This window comes from Chiloscyllium punctatum, chromosome 1, assembly GCF_047496795.1.
Source record: "Chiloscyllium punctatum isolate Juve2018m chromosome 1, sChiPun1.3, whole genome shotgun sequence".
In the NCBI taxonomy this organism is placed as follows: domain Eukaryota; kingdom Metazoa; phylum Chordata; class Chondrichthyes; order Orectolobiformes; family Hemiscylliidae; genus Chiloscyllium; species Chiloscyllium punctatum.
This window is the reverse complement of record NC_092739.1, coordinates 123933050-123953056: the sequence shown is the minus strand read 5'-3', so window position 1 is coordinate 123953056 and position 20007 is coordinate 123933050. Positions and strand designations below refer to the sequence as shown.

General features: G+C 42.0%; 1 protein-coding gene across 4 annotated transcripts in view; it reads right to left on the bottom strand.

Annotated features, from left to right (window-relative positions):
• LOC140479591 (A disintegrin and metalloproteinase with thrombospondin motifs 12-like) overlaps positions 1-20007 on the bottom strand; it is a 569904-nt gene that overhangs the window by 264093 nt on the left and 285804 nt on the right. The window lies entirely within an intron of this gene.

The following is a 20007-nucleotide window of genomic DNA, read 5'->3' as shown; positions in this document are numbered from 1 at the left end:
AATTGGCTCTCTGGAAGAAGACAGAGGGTAGTAGTTGATGGCAAAGGTTCATCTTGGAGTGCCGTCACTAGCGGTGTTCCGCAAGGATCTGTTTTGGGACCATTGCTGTTTGTCATTTTTATAAATGACCTGGAGGAAGGGTTAGAAGGTTGGGTGAGCAAGTTTGCGGATGATACGAAAGTCGGAGGAGTTGTAGACAGTGAGGAAGGATATGGCAGGTTACAGCGGGATATAGAGAAGCTGCAGAGCTGGGCAGAAAGGTGGCAAATGGAGTTCAATGTAGCTAAGTGTGAAGTGATTCACTTTGGTAAGAGTAATAAAAAGATGGATTACTGGGCTAATGGTAGACTACTTGGTGGTGTGGAAGAGCAGAGGGATCTTGGTGTCCATGTACACAGATCTCTGAAAGTTGCCACCCAGGTAAATAGTGCAGTGAAGAAGGCATATGGCGTACTGGCTTTTATTGGTAGAGGAATTGAGTTCCGGAGTCCTGAGGTCATGCTGCAGTTGTATAGGACTCTGGTGCGGCCGCATCTGGAATATTGTGTGCAGCTTTGGTCGCCATACTATAGGAAGGATGTGGAGGCACTGGAACGGGTGCAGAGGAAGTTTACCAGGATGTTGCCTGGTATGGTAGGAAAATCCTATGAGGAAAGGCTGAGGCACTTGGGGTTGTTTTCATTGGAGAAAAGAAGGTTTAGGGGTGATTTGATAGAGGTGTACAAGATGATTAGGGGGTTAGATCGGGTTGACAGTGAGAACCTTTTTCCACGTATGGAGTCAGCTATTACAAGGGGGCATAGCTTTAAATTAAGGGGGGGTAGATATAGGACTGATGTTAGGGGTAGGTTCTTCACTCAGCGAGTCGTAAGTTCATGGAATGCCCTGCCAGTAGCAGTAGTGGACTCTCCCTCTTTATGGGTATTTAAGCGGGCATTGGATAGGTATATGGAGGATAGTGGGTTAGTGTAGGTTAGGTGGGCTTTGATCGGCGCAACATCGAGGGCTGAAGGGCCTGTACTGCGCTGTATTCTTCTATGTTCTATGTTCTATGTTCTATAAATAGCAAGCACAGTGGAAATCAATGCTTCACCACAGGCTCACTGATGATAGAGACGAAACGTCTGAGAAAAATATCTACCAGCTCAGCAAGCAAGCTTACAACTTGATCCACAGCCTGAGCTACAAATCTGCAAAAAGAAAACACAATATTCTAGAGACTTGGGTTCAAATCCTGCCATGGCAGCTGGTGAAATTCGAATACAATAAAAATTTGGAATTAAGAGTCTCATAATGACTATGACATTGTTGATTTTCAGGAGAAAACACATCTTGTTCACTAATGTCCTTGAGGGAAGAAAACTGCCTTTGTTTTGTTCAGGCCTACATGTGCCTCCAAACCATAGCAACATGGTTCACTCTTAACTTTCTTCAGGCTAATTGGGGATGAGCAAGACATGCTGCCTGGCCAGTGATAACAATAATCCTGTGAATTAATATAATGAGAAAATAAAAGCTAAAAGAAAGAGCAGAAACAGGCCAATTGTTCCCTCAAGTCTGTTTCACCGTTCACCTAGATAATTGTTGATTTTCTGTGTTAATGCTATTTCTTGCACTCTCTCCATGACACTTCATGTTTTTCTAATACCTAGAAATCTGTTGATCTCTGCCTTGAATATATCCAATTACTGAACTTCTACAGCTATGTGATCATGAACTCCAAAGATTCACCACCCTCTGAGTGAAGACATTCTTCTGTGTCCAGTGCTAAATGTACTGACTGTATTCTCAGTTCTCTTATTGGGGAGGATCAACCCAAAGCAGATGAAAATCACAAGGAGTCTACAAAATGGAGCAGGAAGGATGGATATAAACTTGGTGAAAGCTACAAAGAATCAAAGAAAGGACATCAGACCACTTATGGAGAGTACCAAGAAAAGGCAATTGAAGAGCCACACAGTCATTGATTTGTGTACTCTAAAGGCTTACAATAATGATACTTACTCTTGCTTACTCGCCTATTCAAATGCACTCCTCCCAAAGACTGTTACTTATAACTGTTATTTATTTCTTAACTTGTTTCCATTCACCTGTCATTTTCTGTGCTAGTTGTCTTAAGTTGGATACATCTTGATTGTAAAAAATTGATCCTTGTTTTCAAATCCTATCATTCTCCCCCATTCCTTATTTCTGTATATACCTCCAGCCTGACAACTGTCTGAGATACCTACAGTCCTCCAGTTCTGGTCTCTGAGCAGCACTGATTTGAATCACTTGACCACTGAAAGGATATCTTCAGTTACCATATCCCTGTACTCTTCATTTCTTTCCTAAAGATTTTTTTTTTAAATTGCTCTCTCCCTTTAATCAAGCTTTTGACAACATTTTCTTAAGGAGCTTGGGGTCAAATTTTGTTGAATAACTGCCATGTGATACTTTACGATGGGAAAGACACTGTATAAATATTAACTGCTGTTTGCCCACGTTAAAGATTATTTGCAACATTTCAATTATATGTAAGTGCAAAATGTTTAAGCAAAATCATTTCAGGCATATTGTTATAAATTGTCATCTGTGCTTTTGTACAGCTTTTCAGAAATTAATCCTTCAGAAATTATACTCAGTTATTTGAATTTTAAAAAATGTCAACACTTACTGGTGATTTCTATTCATCTTGAAGTCACGATAACATGTATAATTTAATGCTTGTTTCGACAGCCAAGGAAAATCAGCATTAAGTATGAATACAAAATTTAATACTAGTTTTCACTAGAATTTCAGTGACAATTTCTTTCTGAATGTCAATGCTGAATAATAGTGCTTTGAAGAACACTCTGTACTGCGGCCAAGCACTTTCCACAAATTCGGTTGCAATTGCCTCCATTGTAAAAACATTTTTTTTTCCCAAAGTTAGCAAGTGGAGAAAACAGGGCACATTTTCCAAATCCATTTTCTGATTAGGTACAGTCATTTTGTACAGATCAAATGAATCAAAAAGTCCTTTCTAATCTTTGAAGAGTGAATTCAAGATGACTCAGTGACTGAAATGAAATTATAATTAAATCTGATTCGATGGCAACAATCTTAGCAACCACATATACCAGGCATACGTAGGCTCTTGTGGTGAAGTGGAAATGCTTGGAGCCAGAAGGCCTGGGTTCAAGTCCCAACTGCTCCAGAAGAGTTTAATAACAGGTTGATTAGAGACTATCAACACAACAATAAAATTGCAGCCATCAGTACTGGGCAAAAGTTATACAACGTACAGCTGCAGTTTTTCCTTTGATTTTGCCAAAAGTCAAAAATAATCATGCTCTGTAAATTTTGCACTGCAGCCACGCAGATGTTCTGTGACCTCAACTCCCCCCTGACAAGAGAACCAACTTATGGGTGACTAGAATTCGGATCCGATTTTAAAGGAAGAACTGTATATTTGGAATAGGTAGATTGCAAATGGATGAACACTGCTTCTGTAATACCTTCAACAATAACACTTGTAGGATCAATGTTTAGTTTGCAGGAAATCTGGAAAAAAACTAGTCAGTGCTCTCAAGACACATTCTCCATCACAATTTACATGTGTCTTTGCAGAACAGATGTAATGCTGATTCTTCTTAAAAAGATTGTCGAGATTATTCAGCGGAAGCATTCTTTATGTACTATATTATTTACTGAACAGGGCTGCTCTGTGTTCCTGGCTTATGTTTTTGAAAGTCCATCCATTTAAAGTGTTGGTCACTGATGATTCATGATAGGATATACTTCCTTAATTTGTATATTGTATTTTGGAAGCACTTTTTATTAACAGGTGTATAAATAATATTATATCTATCAACTTTGTGAAGATTGTATCATTCTGTATAAATAAAGTGCATGATAGTTCAAATATTTAAACCAATTTTAATGAATTTTTGATTGACATTATGCGATAGTAAGTGATGCGGATGTTTTGAGAGTTTGAATCAGTGCTCAAATGCCCCAGTCTTAACTAAGTTCTACCTGCAGTAAAACTATGTTACTCCAAACAGCTCAATGATCAGTTCATCCCTGAAAGTGCAGAAGTACCTGTGAATATCATAGGATCAGACCTTATTAATAGCATGTTACTGCAATAGACAGATGCTACAGCTATGCAAGGAAAAACACATCCAAAATAGACAAGCAGGAGGCTGGAAGAACACACCAAGCTAGGCAGCATCTGATGGTGGAGAAGTCAATATTTCAGGTGCAACCCTTCCTCAGGACTAGGGGTGGGTATAAGGGGCGACTCAATGTTGAGTCACTGCCCATTTTAATTCCCCTTCCCACTCCCTTTCCGACATGACCATGCTTGGCCTCCTCCATTGCCATGGCGAATCACACCTCAAATTGGAGGAACAACACCTTATCTTCTGCCTGGGCAGCCTCCAGCCTGGAGGACTCAATATTGAGTTCTCCAATTTTATCCGTTGACTCCCTTCCCAACCTGTCCCCTTCCCCTCCCTTCCATTCCTCTGACTGACCCTTCCTTCCAGCTACCAACCAGATTTGTTCTTCTCAATCGACCAACCAGGTAATACTCTCTACCTGAGTTCACCAATCCCCACCTCACCACCCTGCTCCCTCACCCACCCCTTTATCTGCAGCTCCCTCCACAGAAGGGTTACACCCAAAACGTCGACTTCTCCAATTCCTGATGCTGCCTGGCTTGCTGTGCTCTTACAGCCTCCTGCCTGTCTACCTTGGATTCCAGCATCTCTAGCTTGTTTGTCTCTAAATATATGTAAAATAGCAGCAGCACCCATGTTGGTGTCAACAGTGAATATTAATGAGTCCTGGCTCTTGTAATGAACTGAACTTCATGTGTGGAGCCAAACCATTACTGGGCTGAATGGGATAAGCTAACATTAGTACTGACAACTCAAAGGTCTGCAGTGCTGCAGTCCTTCAGCAGCATATGACCATAAAAGGTAACCACAATGCCAGCTTATCTATCTATCCACCATCCACCATCCATCGCCACAAGAATTCTTCAGATAACACTGAAGGTATCATACACGTCAAACACTGAAAACAAAGCAAAGTGCTCCTACAAACAACAGATCTGAAAAAAATACTGCAGCCCGATTATATGTAGACAGACTGGTGAGGAACACTTACAACAAAAATACTGTAAAAGACCATCGATAAGGGATGCAGAGAAACAGGCCCTTTAGCTCACCAGTTTTGCACCAACCATAAAGCAATTCTAAACTAATCCTGTAATCCATATCCCTCTATTCTCTGCTTGTTCATGTGTGTGTCCTAATGCCTCTTAAACATTGTCACTTTCTCAAAAAACTCAATCAAATTTGTGAGATTAGATCTCCCCCGAACAAAACCATGCTGACAATTCCTAATAAATTGATTATTTTCCAAATATGATTAAATCCAGTCTCTAAGAATCTTCTCCACTTCTCCACTGGCCTATAACTTCCTGGATTATCCCTGTTAGCCTTCTTAAACAAAGGAACAGCATAGGCTACTCTCCAGTCTTCTGGGATCTCGCCTGTGGCTAAAGAGGATACAAAGATTTCTTCAAGTCCCCACCAATCTCCTCCATTGCCTTCCTCAGCATCCTGGGATATATCCTATTAGGCCCTGGGGATTTACCTATCTTAATGTTTATCAAGACACCCAACACTTCCTTCTTCTTAATATTGACATGCACTAGAATATGAACACCCCCCTCCCTATCTTATTATCATGCATGTCCTTCTCCTTTATGAATACCATTTCAAGGTGTTCATTAGAACCTCACCAACTCCCTCTAGCTCCATGCATAAGTTCCTTCCATTGTTCTTGAGTGGATCTAGAAACCCTCTTGCTCCTATATACATATAAAACACTTCGGGGTTCTCCTTAATTCTACTTGCCAAGGACACATTTCATGGCTCCTTTTAGTCCTCCTATTTCCTTGTTTCTTTCCTGATTCGCTTCATTTATATTCCTCAAGGGTCTTGCCTGCTTTCAGTTTTGTAAATCTTACATATGTTTCCTTTTGCTTTTTCATGAAACCTTTGATATCTATTGTCATCCAGGGTTCATGAAACTTGCCATCTTTGTAGGAATTTTTCCTGCAATATTGGTCCTGAATTCTGATCAAATGGCCATTAAAAGACTCCCACATGTCAAATGTTGATTTACCCTCAAATAGTCACACCCAATCTAATTTCTCTAATTCCTGCCTAATACTGTTATAACTGGCCTTCCCACAAATTAGCAATTTCACTTGAAGACCAGTCTTAAAACTTACAGAATCATGATCACTGTTCCCAAACTCGTCCCCCACTGAAACTTCAATCATCTGGTCAGCTCGTTCCCCAATGCCAAGGTCTACTAAGCCCCTTTCCCAATCAGACTATCTATATACTATTTCAAGAAATTCTCTTGGACATACATGACAAATTCTGCCCTTTCGAAGTCCCTAAGGAGTCCCAGTCAATATTGGGAAGTTAAAATCACCCAATACAACAATGCTTTTGTTTTTACATCTTACCATTAACTGCTTGCATACTTTAAAAATGTTGAGGGTGGTACAATGAGCATTTCGAAACATTAAGCATTTTACAGCACACCCCTCAAGTTCAAACGGCCCGATTGGATGGCTTTGAAAAAATACTTTTGGTTGTGGAAGATGTCATTGATCCTTCGACTTCCACTTCCAATATCCTAAATACCAGTGTCCAGTAATTTTGTTTCAGTCTAAGTAAAGTTAAAGACTAACTGACAATGTCAAAGTCAGTCTGCCTCCTGCTGTTAGCAAGCAATCTCTGAGTTGGGTAATTTTCCAACATGGCCTTCAATTTCTGATGATGCCAACTCCATTACGGGGGCATCAGAAATGTCCACTTTCTTCTTCAACTGAGGATTCCCCAGCACCATAATTGACAGGACCCTTAGCCTGGTCATGACCCATTTCCTTCACTATGGCCCTCGCCACCTCTCTTCCCACCAACAACTGCATAGGGTCCCCTTGACTTCACCTACCATCCCATGATCATCCAGATCCAAAGGATCATTAGCCACCTTTTCTGCCACATCCAGCAGGATGCACAACCAGATACATATTCCCCTCCCCTCTGTTGTCTGCCTTCTGCAAGGACTGTTCCTTCCAGAACACCCTAGTCCACTTTCCCTCCATTCCTAATACATCCCCACAGCACCTTTTCCTTAAATCGCAGGACATACCCGTTTACTTCCTCCCTCCTCAATATCCAAGGGCTGAAACACGCCTTCCAGGTGAAGCAGTGATTTATGTGCACTTCACTCAATCTGGTCTATTGAATTCCCTGCTCACAATTGGGGAATGAACCTCAGATTGGGTGACCACTTTGCAGAACGCCTACGTTCTGCCCATAAAAAAAGACCCAGAGCTTCCAGTTGCTTGCTATTTCAACACAGCACCATATTCCTTGGTCAACATCTCTGTCTCAGGCTTGCTGCAGTGCTCCAGCAAAACTCAGTGCAATCTGGAAGAACAGGTTTATTTGAAAAGTTAGACTTTTCAAATAAACCCGTTGGACTATAACCTGATGTCGCATGATCTTTGACCATGAATAAAGTGATGGAAGGTGTCATCAACAGTGCTACCAAGCAATATCTGCTTAACAATAGCCTGCTCAGTGACGTCCAGTCTGGATTTTGCCAGGTAATAGCTTCTGACCTCATGACAACCTCGGTTTTAACAAGGACAAAGGAGCTGACCTCCAGAAGTGAGGTGAGAGTGACTGCCATTGACATCTACACCACATTTGACCCAGTGCAGCAATAAACAGCCCGAGCAAAACTGGAATCGATGGGTCTCAGGAGCAAACTCTCTTCTGCTTGGACCTGACAGAGAGGAAGTTGACTGTGATTGTTAGAGATCAATAAGGGTGACCTTATAGAGATTTACAAAATTATGAGGGGCATGGTTAGGATAAATAGACAAAGTCTTTTCCCTGGGGCGGGAGATTCCAGAACTGGAGGGCATAGGTTTAGGGTGAGAGGGGAAAGATATAAAAGAGACCCAAGGGGCAACTTTTTCACGCAGAGGGTGGTACATGTATGGAATGAGTTGCGAGAGGAAGTGGTGAAGGCTGGAACAATTGCAATATTTAAAAGGCATTTGGATGGGTATATGAATAGAAAGTGTTTGGAAGGACATATGGGCCAGTGCTGGCAGGTGGGACTAGATTGGGTTGGGATATATGGTCGGCATGGACAGGTTGGACTGAAGGGTCTGTTTCCATGCTGTACATCTCTATGACTCTATGACTCTAATCATCCCAACTCCTGGAAATTTCTGCAAGAATTCCTCAGGATGCTGGCCTAGGCCAAACCATCTTCAGAAACTTCATCAATGGCCTTCCTTCCATTATAAAGTTAGAAGTAAGGGCATTTGCTGATGATTACATAATATTCAGTACATTCCCAACTCCTCAGATTCAAAAGCAGGCCATGTTCAAATTCAGCAAAATTTGGGAAGTATCCAGGTTTGGGCTGACAAGTGACAGGTTGTATTTATGCCACATAAGTATAGACAATGACCACCTCCAATGAGAGACAATCCAACTGTTACCCCTTGACATTCAATCCTGGAGCCCCCTGTGTAATGGTATTATGCATGTACCTAAAGCCAACAGACTTTATCAAGGGGGGCAATTAAGAATCAGGCAACAAAGGATAGGGACATCCGTATCCCATGAGCGAATGAAAACACAAATCACTTTGGTTCTCAACTGTATTTTCCAGCTGACATCTGTGATAAACACACTTTTTAGTCTTCATCTGAATTTCTAGCTCCCTTTTCATCCAGGAAACTCTGTGTTTTGTTTCCTCTACCTTTTACGTTATGGAAGACAGTGCCTTGTTCAGGTATATGCCTTCCTGCCAACCTTTGGCTTCTCTCTATTTGATTCAAGTTTTTTCTTGTACTATTAAAATCAACTCTGTCCAAGTTTGTTATTCATACTCTCCATTGTTCATTGTTGCTTTTCACAGCATCCTAAGCATTATACTATTATTATCACCTCCTCTTAAATATTTCACCATTGGCACTTGATCTACTTGTTGAAAGTGAGAACTGCAGATGCTGGAGAGTCACAGTCAAAAAGCGTGGTGCTGGAAAGGGCTAATGCCTGAAACGTCGACTCTCCAGTTCTACAGATGCTGCCTCACCTGATGTGCTTTTTCCAGCGCCACATTTTCCAACCCTTAACTTACTTGGGCCCATCTTGTTTCCATGAGCCAGGTATAGCAGTCCCTCCCTTTTCACTGGGCTGGACACATAAGTCTGCAAAAACTTCTCCCTCTACAACACTTCTACCCCAGGCTGCCACTGGACAATCCATCATTAAAACTAGTGTATAATTTTGGCAGATCTCTGGAATTTGGTTGCAGACTTATTCCTCGATATCCTTCTTATTAGTTGGTGGTCCACTGACTACACTGAGCAATGTAATTACATCTTCCTGTGACTTAGCACTCACCAAATGGATTCTATCTTGGAATCCTCTCAGACAATTTCTTTCTCCAATGCTATGCTTAGCTAATACTGCCAACTTCTTCCTACTCTCCCTTTTTTATATTTCCTGAACATCAAGGTGGCACAGTGGCTCAGTTGTTAGCACTGCTGCCTCACAGTGCCAGAGGTCCAATTTCAATTTCATCCTCATGACCACTGTCTGTGTGGAGTTTGCATGTTCTCTCTATGTCTTTGTGGGTTTCCTCTGGATGACCTGGCTTCTTCCCACAATCCAAAGATGTGCAGGTTAAATACATTGGCCACGCTAAATTGCCCATTGTGTCTGGGGACATGCAGGATAGGGGGATTAGTCATGGGAAAGGCAGATTATAGGTACTATGGTGAGAGAGTGGTGCTTCTGGATGGATTGCTCTTCAGCAGGTCGCTGTGGACTTGATTGGCTGAATGGCCTGCTTCTACACTGTAATGATTCTATGATCTTATATCCAGGACTATTTAAGGAACCAGTCCTGCATTTCCTTGGGACCATGCCTCTGCTACAGCCATGAAATCATATTTTCAGACAGCTGTCTCAAAGTCATGAGATGTATAGCTTGGAAACAGACCCTTCAGTCCAACTCATTCATGCCAACCAAACATCCAAAATAAATCTAGTCTCAATTACCAGCATTTGGCTCATATTTCTCTAAACTCTTCCTATTCATATACCCATCCAGATGCCTTTTAAATGTTGTAAATGTGCCAGCCTCCACCACTTCCTCTGGCAGTTAATTTTATACACGCACCACCCTCTCCATGAGAAAAGTTGTCCCCTAAGTTCCTCTTAAATCTTTCCCCCTCACCTTAAATCAATGCCCTCTAGTACTGGACTCCCCTACCCTGGGGAAAAGACCTTGGCTATTCATCATAGCCTCTCATGATTTTATAAACTTCTATAAGGTCACCCCTCAGCCTCCGATGCTCCAGGGAAAACAGCCCCAGGCTACTCAGCCTCTCCCTATAGTTCAAACCCTCCAATCCTGGCAACATCCTTGTAAATCTTTTCCACACCCATTCAAGTTTCACAACATTTTTCCTAAAAGTGAACGCAGTACTCCAGAAGTGGCCTAACCAATGACTTGTATAGCCTCACCATGACCTCCCAACTGCTTCACCCAATGTACTTACCAATACAGGCAAATGTACTAAAGACCTTCTTCACTACCATGTCTATCACTTTCAGGGAATTCTGAACCGGCACTCCAAGGTCTATTTGTTCAGCAACATTCCTAGGACCTCACCATTAAATGTACAAGTCCTGCCCTGATTGTCTTTCCAAACTGCAACATTTATCTAAATCAAGCTCCATCTGCCACCCTTCGGCCCATTGGCCCAGCTAATCAAGGTCCTGTTGCACTCTGAGGTACCTTCTTCACTGTCAATTACAACACCAACTTTGGTGTCATTTGCAAACTTACTAACCATACTTCCTATATTCATAAGCAAATCATTTCTATGAATGACAAAAAGCTGTGGACCAAGCACTGATCCTTGTGGCACACTGCTGGTCACAGGCCTCCAGTCCGAAATGCAACCCTTCACCACAAGCCTCTATCTCCTACCTTCGAGCCAGTAATGTATCCAAATGACTAGTTCTACATGTGATCTCTACATATAATTGATCAATCTTCTTCACTATGCTTGATTCTCTCATAAAATAAACATGATTTGCAATGTTTTAATTTTTCCATTATTCCAAATCTGCTACCTACTTACTACTTATTAATTAATTGTTCAATAATACAGCACTTAAACATTGCTAACTAATATTCTATAGTCAAGTGATATCACTCTCTCACAGTATTTCTTTGATATATTCTGCTGGTTCTCAAGACTCTTCCTATTTAGTTTAAATTTTCTCCAACAGCACTAGAACAATGCCCAGCTAAGGAAACCAGTACAGCTGTAACTCTGGTTCTTATACATGCCATTTATCTGAAGCTAGTGCCAGTATCGCAGGAATTCTCCCTCCTGCACACCATGATTCCAGTCAGCTATTTAATCCCTTATTTTTATTTACTCATTTGTGCTCAGAATGGGAGTAATCCAGAGATTACTGTTTTTGAGTCCTACCTCCTGGTTTTCTTTCTAATTCCCTAAATTTGCCCATAGGGCCACATCCATTTTCCTACCCACATCCTTGGTAGCAATGCATAAGACCATAAGACCATAAGACATAGGAGTGGAAGTAAGGCCATTCGGCCCATCAAGTCCACTCCGCCATTCAATCATGGCTGATGCGCATTTCAGCTCCACTTGCCAGCGTTCTCCCCGTAGCCCTTAATTCCTCTAGACAACAAGAACCTATCAATCTCGGCCTTGAAGACATTTAGCGTCCCGGCTTCCACTGCACTCCGTGGCAATGAATTCCACAGGCCCACCACTCTCTGGCTGAAGAAATGTCTCCGCATTTCCGTTCTGAAATGACCCCCTCTAATTCTAAGGCTGTGTCCACGGGTCCTAGTCTCCTCGCCTAACAGAAACAATTTTCTAGCATCCACCTTTTCAAAGCCATGTATTATTTTGTACGTCTCTATTAGATCTCCCCTTAATCTTCTAAACTCCAACGAATACAACCCCAGTATCCTCAGCCGTTCCTCATATGCTAGACCTGTCATTCCAGGGATCATCCGTGTGAATCTCCGCTGGACACGTTCCAGTGCCAGTATGTCCTTCCTGAGGTGTGGGGACCAAAACTGGACACAGTACTCCAAATGGGGCCTAACCAGAGCTTTATAAAGTCTTAGTAGTACATCTCTGCTTTTATATTCCAACCCTCTTGAGATAAGAGACAACATTGCATTCGCTTTCTTAATCACAGACTCAACCTGCATGTTTACCTTTAGAGAATCCTCGACTAGCACTCCCAGATCCCTTTGTGCTTTGGCTTTATTAAGTTTCTCACCATTTAGAAAGTAGTCCATTCCTATATTCTTTTTGCCAAAGTGCAAGACCTCGCACTTGCTCACGTTAAATTATGACTCTGGCTGCTCACCCTCTCCCAGAAGGATGTTCTTCAGCCATGTTCTGTGACATGCTCAACACTGGCAGCACAGAGCCAACAAACCATCCTGGAGTAATGTGTAAAGCACAGAAATGTGTGTCAGTTTCCCAAACTAATGAATCTCCTATCAATATTGCTCTTCCACACTCCTCAGTTCCCTCACTACATCCAAGTCACTTACTGTGCCATGGGCTTGGCTCTTGCTTCATTGTTATGAGGAACTGGTGTCCTCACGAGTGTCCAGAATAGAAAATCAATTTGTTAATAATATGGCCTGGGGAGACTCTTATACTACGTGCCTGGTTCTCTTGGGTTGTCTTGCGATCACCAATTCCTGAATCTGCTTGCATGCCTTTGTTCTGCAGTGGGAACATCTCCCAAAGCATGGTATTCGCATAGCACTCTGAGGTACCACAGAGACTCCTGCCACAGGCAGAATATTGAAACCTGGAAGCCACATTTCTGCAACCAGTGACACTTTTTGCACATGCGCTTGTCTGGGTCAGATTAAATATTCATGACTCCCCACAGGATAGACATTCCATGTGGATAGCTAGCCTCCCATATCTTGAGCATATTTTCCGACTTTTACTACAAACTGGAGATTCAGGAGCAGTAAACAGAATTATTCACCATTAGTTTGCAATAAGTTGTTCTCCTGTACCTATGAATGGTATACTCAAGAGTGAGAGAAAGAATCAGTTCCTACAGGGTGAAAAGTTCAAACAAGGGAGTACCCTCCTTCCTTTGAAATTAAGCAAAATTAGTTCAAGCTCACTTCCTTAATTAATTGACTATCACTGTTCTGTAATGGATACTTGGAACGCTTAGGCTCTTCAACATAAACGGCAACGTTCAGGTAACGATTAAATGTTAATCACTAACAACTGTAGATTTTCTTTCAACTCACTTAGCTCCTAGCACTCTATTCAAGTCTGGAAACTTCGATCCAACTAGAATAGTGATCTAGTAGTGTAATGATTTGATTTGATTTGATTTATTATTGTCATAAGTATTGTGATTCAATGAAAAACATTGTTTTGCTTGCTAATCAGACAAATTAAACCTTATATTAATACACCAGGGTAACAGAATTCAACATATAGTGTTACAGCTATATAGAAGGTTCAGAGAAAGATGTATGCTTCCCTTGAAAAAGTATTAAATCTATCTCAATCTTTGCCAAGGACTATCTGAGAAATTCCAACATTTTAAGGATTCTATTGATAACTGAATTTTGATTACACATTTATTGCGAGATAATAAGAAATTCTCAATTTCTCTTCAAATACCTAACCACTGGATAGACTGTTGTACTCATGCTCTGCATTTAGTAATCCCTAAATTTAGTAAACCAAAGTTAAGAGTATTCATTGTGCTGAACATTAATACCAGATATGCTTACAGTAAGTGTCTTCCATAAATCCTAAGAATATCTCCTCATGAGTTTCAGAGCAGTAGGTGAATGTTGGTGATTTTGGTTAATCTATAGCCACAATATCAAGGTTGACCTGGTGGCCATGACACATTTTATGGACATCCCTCACCCACCGATATAATATGAGTGGTAGTGGAAGGAGAACCCTAAGCGGTCATCAAATGACTACTTAACAAAGAGTCAGGCCTTTGGGAGAAGCTTCCTGGCTTATAACTGTAAGACACATGCAGGCAGCTACTTTGCTATTTGTAACTTCTGGTATAGAAATGTATTCTGGAAATGTACTCCCCTGACCTATCAAAGATAATGGACTCCTTGCCATGTCTTTTCCTGCATCCCATAATGCACTCTGTCATGTTAATCACCAGGTTCCCAGGTGGGAAATAAGCCTTTCTAATAGGGTACTCACTATGAGATGACCGAGGCCAGCCTGAATATAAAGTCTGTTTCTTCTGCCTCTCTCATGTTTGGAGGTTCACTCAACTGTTTCTTGTGATGAGGAAGTTCTCTATCAGGAAAGATTTGGTAGTTTGGGCCTGCATCCCTGTTGGAGTTTAGAAGCATGAGCAGTGACCTTACTGAAAGGATGAAAGCTTCTAAAGAGGCTTGAAAAGTTGAATGTTCAGGGGAAGTTTGCTCTTGCAGGAGAACAAAATGATGACAGTTTAAAAACAAGGCATTACTGAATTAAGACAGACATTTGGAGATTTCTCTGCGAGGGTCATTCATCTGTGAATTTATTTTTCCAAATACATGGAAGGCAGGACAAGTGAATAGTTCTAAGATTGAATTAGATTGTCAATTCAAAAGCGAGTGAAACAGTATGTGGGGTAGACAGCAAAGCGAAGATAAAACCACAATCAGATCAGCCAAGATGTAATCAAATGATGGAGCAAGCTCAAGGAACATAGTGGCCCATTCCTGTTCTGTATTTGTAAAATAGAGTCTGGTTGTCTTCAAATAAGGTCAATACAGATTCCCTGCATTAACCACAAGAGACACCAACATTATAGTTTCCAACTCGAAACAAAATTCAGTAAAACTGAATCTAAGAAGTAGAAAGAGTAGAACAATAAACTAGTTAGGTGGGACCCAGGGAGATAGTGAGGAAAGAGATCAAACTAAAACAGTCAGGGCAGGCAGGGATGAGATAGGACTAATAAATTAAACTGCATTTATTTCAATGCAAGGGGCCTAACAGGGAAGGCAGATGAACTCAGGACATGGTTAGGAACATGGGGACTGGGATATCATAGCAATTACAGAAACATGGCTCAGGGATGGGCAGGACTGGCAGCTTAATGTCCCAGGATACAAATGCTACAGGAAGGATAGAAAAGGAGACAAGAGAGGAGGGGGAGTGGCGTTTTTGATAAGGGATAGCAGTTACAGCTGGAAATACATCCAGGGAAGTTATTTGGGTGGAACTGAGAAATAAGAAAGGGATGATCACCTTATTGGGATTGTATTATAAACCCCCTAATAGTCAGAGGGAAATTGAGAAACAACTTGTAAGGAGATCTCAGCTATCTGAGACAACTGAGGGCGGCACGGTGGTTCAGTGGTTAGCACTGCTGCCTCACAGCGCTAGGGACCCAGTGTTCGATCCTAGCCTTGGGTAACTGTGTGGAGTTTGCACATTCTCCCCGTGTCTGCGTGGGTTTCCTCCAGGTGCTCCGGTTTCCTCCCACAGTCCAAAGATGTGCAGGTTAGGTGAATTGGGCATGCTAAATTGCCCATTGTGTTAGGTGAATTGGTCAGAAGGAAATGGGTCTGGGTGGGTTACTCTTCGGAAGGTCGGTGTGGATTGGTTGTGCTGAAGGGTCTGTTTCCACACTGTAGGGAATCTAATCTAGTCTATCTGTAAGAATAATAGGGTGGTTATGGTAGGGGATTGTAACTTCCCAAACATAGACTGGGACTGCCATAATGTTAAGGGTTTAGATGGAGAGGAATTTGTTAAGTGTTTCCAAGAACACGTTTTGATTCTGTATGTGGATGTACCTATTAGAGAAGGTGCAAAACTTGACCCACTCTTAGGAAATAAGGCAGGACAGGTGACTGAGGTGTCAGTGCGGGAGCACTTTGGGGCCAGCGATCATAATTCAATTTGTTTTAAAATAGTGATGGAAAAGGATAGACCAGATCTAAAAGTTGAAGTTCTAAATTAGAGAAAAGCTAACTGAGGGCAGATGTTTGCAGGTAAAGGGACAGCTGGAGAAAGGGAAGCCTTCAGAAACGAGATAACAAGAATCCAGAGAAAGTATATTGCTGTTAGGGTGAAAGGAAAGGCTGGTAGATATAGAGAATGCTAGTTGACTAAAGAAAATGAGGGTTTGGTTAAGAAAAAGAATGAAGCATATGTCAGATATAGACAGGATAGATCAAGTTAATCCTTAGAGTATAAATGCAGTGGGAGTATACTTAAGAGGAGACTTAAGAGTATACTTAAAAGGGGACATGAGATAGCTTTGGCAAATAGAATTAAGGAGAATCCGAAGAGTTTTTACAAATACATTATCGACCAAAGGGTAATTTGGGAGAGAATAGGGTCCCTCAAAGATCAGCAAGGCGGCCTATGTGTGGAGATGCAGAAAATGGGGGAGATACTAAATAAGTATTTTGCATCAGTATTTAATGTGGAAAAGGATATGGAAGATATAGAATGAAGGGAAATAGATGGTGACACCTTAAAAAATGACCATATTACAGAAGAGGAAGTGCTGGATGTCTAGAAATGCATAAAAGTGGATAAATCCCCAGGACCTCATCAGGTGTACGATAGAACTCTGTGGGAAGCTAGAGACGTGATTGCTGGGTCCCTTGCTGAGATATTTGTTTCATCAATAATCACAGGTGAGGTGCCAGAAGACTAGAAGTTGGCTAAAATGGTGCCACTGTTTAAGAAGGGTGTTAAGGACAAGCCAAGGAACTATAGACCAGTGAGCCTGACGTTGGTGGTAGGCAGGTTGTTGGAGGGAATCCTGAGGGACAGGACGTACATGTATTTGGAAAGACAAGACTAATTAGGGATAGTCAACATGGCTTTGTGTGTGGGAAATCATGTCTCACAAACTTGACTGAGTTTTTTAAAGAAGTAACAAGGAGGATTGATGAGGGCAGAGCAGTAGATGTGATCTATGTGGATTTCAGTTCGACAAGGTTCCCCAGGAGAGACTGGTTAGCAAGGTTAGATCTCACGGAATACAGGGAGAACTATCCATTTGGATACAGAACTGGTTCAAAGGTAGAAGACAGAGGGTGGTGGTGGAGGGTTGTTTTTCAGACTGGAGACCTGTGACCAGTGGAGTGCCACAAGGATCGGTGCTGGGTCCTCTACTTTTTGTCATATACATAAATGATTTGGATGCGAGCATAAGAGGTACAGTTAGTAAGTTTGCAGATGACAGCAAAATTGGAGGTGTATTGGACAGCGAAGAAGATTACCTCAGATTACAACAGGATTGTGATCAGATGGGCCAATGGGCTGAGAAGTGGCAGATGGAGTTTGATTCAGATAAATACGAGGTGCTGCATTTTGGGAAAGCAAATCTTAGCAGGACTTATACACTTAATGGTAAGGTCCTAAGGAGTGTTGCTGAACAAAGAGACCTCAGAGTGCAGGTTCATAGCTCCTTGAAAGTGGAGTCGCAGGTAGATAGGATAGTGAAGAAGACGTTTGGTATGCTTTCCTTTATTGGTCAGAGTATTGAGTACAGGAGTTGGGAGGTCATGTTGCGACTGTACAGGACATTGGTTAGGCCACTGTTGGAATATTTCATGCAATTCTGGTCTCCTTCCTATCAGAAAGATGTTGTGAAACTTGAAAGGGTTCAGAAATGATTTATAAGGATGTTGCCAGGGTTGGAGGATTGGAGCTACAGGGAGAGGCTGAACAGGCTGGGGCTGTTTTCCCTGGAGCGCCGGAGGCTGAGGAGTGACCTTGTAGAGGTTTACAAAATTATGAGAGGCATGGATAGGGTAAATAGACAAAGTCTTTTCTCTGGGGTGGGGGAGTCCAAAACTGGAGGGCATAGATTTAGCATGAGGCGGGAAAGATATAAAAGAGACCTAAGGGGCAACTTTTTCATGCAGAGAGTGGTATGTGAATGGAATGAGCTGCCAGAGGAAGTGGTGGAAGCTGGTACAACTGCAACTTCTAAAAGGCATTTGGATGGGTATATGAATAGGAAGGGTTTGGAGGGATATGGGCCTGGTGTTGGCAGGTGGGACTAGATTGGGTTGGGATGTGTGGTTGGCATGGACAGGTTGGATCGAAGGGTCTGTTTCCATGTTGTATATTTCTACGACTCTATGATAAATAAATAATTCCCTAATAACTGCTAATAATTAAAGTTTCACTGCAATCATTTTGTTGATATTCCATGAACCAACTGCCATTCGATTTGAATGAAACTGAATGCAGAATGTGATTATCATAGGAAGACTCAAAAACAGTTGGTTATTACAAAAGAAATGTGAGTCAATAGAATGGAACAATGCCAATTCTCTGTAGGTGAAATATGCTCCACTTTTCAAACACCAATGAGATGCAAATTAATTTGTGGCCAACTAAGTTGTGACCATTCTCTTCATCATCACTGCTTTGTTGGAACACAAACAAAAACTATTTTGAAATACCAGTGAATCTATTGCTAATGTGTTTTCTTTGTTCCCCTGACTTTCAGCCATTCAGCCCATCGGGTGTGATCTTCGCATCATTGGAGGTGGTGAATTGGGTGGTAGAAAGGGAAATATTGGGTAAGTTGGCACTAGTGAGACACTCGCTCTCTTGCCACCTTACCAATTACATTCTGCATGAGAAGGTCCACTGGGGACTTTCTTGACTTGCCACCAATTAAAGCCCCTGAGTGTTCAATTAATGGTCACTTAAGGGCCTCAATCAGAACACCTGCCTTTCCAGCAAGGAGAAAATGTGGCTAATTTCCTGACTGGAAGACCACAGCAACCTGCCTATTGTACTGTGGAGATTGGCCTCCAATATCCCAACCTGAGGGCAACTGGAGGCATGACTGGTTGGAATGGTAGCCTCTGACCGCAATGTTCCTTTCCTTGGTTCTGACACCCCACCCTCAGACAAGAAAAAATAAGAATCCTCTCACTGCCTGCTCCTCCAAAGTGTAGGCACCTACTGACCGTCATTAGAATGCAGAAGATGACAGCTTCAGTTTGACTGGCAGCCTAGGATTTCTTGAGTTAAAGGCTGCAATAGGTTGAGAAACTCTCTTAAACCTCTGATCTCACAAGGCAACTGTGTGTGATAAGTCAAATTATCTTGATGATGCAGATGGCTTGTTCGTCATCACTTATTACGCTTTCTCCAAACTTAGGCAGAAAAATGGAAAACTGCATCTGCCGTGTGTGCACTCTCTCTCCAATTAAGAGTTCCCTGATTAGATTAGATTCCCTACAGTGTGGAAACAGGCCCTTCAGCCCAACAAGTCCACACCGACCCACCCAGACCCGTTCCCCTACACCTAACACTACAGGCAATTTAGCATGGCCAATTCAACTAACCTGCACATCTTTTGGATTGTGGGAGGAAACCGGAGCACCCGGAGGAAACCCACGCAGACACAGGGAGAATGTGCAAACTGCACACAGACAGTTGCCCCGGGTGAGAATTGAACCCAGGTCTCTGGTGCTGTGAGGCAGCAGTGCTAACCACTGTGCCACCATGCTGCCCTAATATTTCACTTAATATCATTCTCTTCTTTTCCCTTCAATCATGCTGTTTTTATTTTCCGAGAACGGTCCAATTCATTTTTCAATGCTTAATGTGAACCTGTTTCCATCACATGCTTGACATTGCATTCATGAAACAAGTTTTTCTATCACCTGATCCTAGTTGCTCTTGGGCCATCATTTGAAATTTCTGATCCATATTTCCTGTCAAAATGAATCAGTCCAACCAACCTACTGTCCCTGTGCACATTGGACCATGCCTTCCATCACAATTACTCTGTGCACTAAAGAGACCACATAGCAATGACATTGATTCAGAGTATGCCTTGTAAA